The sequence below is a fragment of the Myotis brandtii genome, unplaced genomic scaffold, assembly GCF_000412655.1.
Source record: "Myotis brandtii unplaced genomic scaffold, ASM41265v1 scaffold179, whole genome shotgun sequence".
NCBI classification, from domain to species: Eukaryota; Metazoa; Chordata; class Mammalia; order Chiroptera; family Vespertilionidae; genus Myotis; species Myotis brandtii.
Genome location: NW_005356635.1, coordinates 1,309,947 through 1,311,939, shown reverse-complemented (window position 1 = coordinate 1,311,939; position 1,993 = coordinate 1,309,947).

The window sequence follows — 1,993 nt, the reverse complement described above, 5'->3', positions numbered from 1 at the left end:
GCTTTGTCATTTTACAATATCCTTTGTGCAGTATTTTAACTTCCCTCAACTTTCCTTTACCCACCCTTAAAATGCAATCTATTTTGGGGAAGATGATCAGGAAAGTGATTCTAGTGGGCAGAAGTTTTTTTGGAGGGGATGAGGTTGTGAAGATATTTAAAAATTGAGCATGGTGATGGTTGTACCACTCTGAATTTACTTTAAAAAACCAGTTCATTGTACACTTTAGGTGATATGTACAGTATATGAATTATATCTCAACAAAGCTGTTCTTTTATTTCTTTTTAAATAAAGACCAGTCTTATAATCAAATGCAGATGTTTTTAGAGACCCCCCAGGATTTGCTTACTGTGTCCCACACCACGGCTGCGACTCCCAGTTGCCTCCAGTCCTGGTGGATCTGGATGGTGTGGTTTGCAAAGGAGAAGGTGGCAAGAGGCCTGTGGAATTTCTGCAACCCCATTCCCGCGGTCTCCTCATAGGGCACCAGTGCCATTTCCACTGTGCCAGCTCTCTGCTTCCTTTAACCTGTTGGACAAAAGAATCCTGCACGCGCTGGCCAGAAAGTGCATTTTCTCTTAGGTGGCCTGAATGCTTTTTTTATGGACATTTTATGGATTCAAAAGAATAAACAGAGATGTGGAAAGCTTTTGTTGAATTCCTTTTACATGGTTCTTCCAGTCTCTGGGAAGTGAGATGTGGCTCTGAATTCATCCCAAAGGGTGTCTTTGGGCAAAAGCACCCAGAACGGCACAACTCCTACAGGATGCCCTACATACTTTGCTGTCAGGACTCAGGGGGTCTTGAGAGTGAGCGAGGTGGCAGTGCCAACACGGGATCCGGGAGAAGGTAGCGCTTTCTATACTGCCCAGGCCACATGGACTGAAGTTGCACCGCCGAGGTGGGCAGAGTGTTTCTGCTGTTTTGTTTTGGTCTGGCCTCCCCTCAGCCATGGACCCACGCCTGTACTGAGACTGTGAACGGCTTGATGGTCCTACTTTTTGGTGAACAGTGGACACACTCTCACTTCCTGGAAACTGGCAGTTAGAAACTGACAGCTTCCAAGTCGCTCACGAGGAGAGCCCGGCCCTAGGTCCAGAACAGACTTGGGCGTCCGTGGCTGGGAGGCCTCCCCGGGCTAGGGGCCACCAGCGGTTTGAAGGCTGGCCACACCCCCAATTGTGGCAGGGGTCCCCTCTGGGACACTGGGCCGGCCTGGGCTAGGGGCCACTGGCAGTTTGAAAGCCGGTCACACCCCTGATCCAGGCAGGGGTCCCCTCATTGTGACCGATCGTTTGATTGTTTTGGTCATGACCCCTCTTGGCCTTTTATTATTAGGGCTAGAGGCCTGGTGCACAAAATTTGTGCACGGGGGGTGGGTCCCTCAGCCCGACCTGCACCCTCTCTAATTTGGGAGCCATGATGGCTTAGGCCCACTCCTCATGGTTCTCTGCTCTCTGCAGAGCCTGGCTGCTCCAAACCTACTGCCCAGAGGCCCTCTGTGACTGGGGTAGGATGCTTGCCTTGTCGCCGAAGTGACAAAGCAAGTGTCCCGCCCCGCCACTCTGCGCCTGCTGCCCAGAGGCCCTCCATGGCCAGAGCAGAAAGCTTGCCTCGTCACTGCAGCAACGAGGCAAGCATTCTGCCAGGCTGCTCACACTGCCCGCTCTCAGCAGCTGCCCCCCCCCCCAGGACTGGGGGACTCTGGTGGGGCTGAGGAGATTGGGCACTGCCATCTTGTGGCTATGGGCACGGCCATCTTTGTGACAGAGTGATGGTTAATTTGCATATTAACCTTTTATTAGATAGGATTTGCATAGACCAGTGGTCGGCAAACTCATTAGTCAACAGAGCCAAATATCAACAGTACAACAATTGAAATTTCTTTTGAGAGCCAAATTTTTTAAACTTAAACTATATAGGTAGGTACATTGTTATTAACTTAATTAGGGTACTCCTAAGCTGGCCTTTGCTAAAAACGTCCTCAATCTGA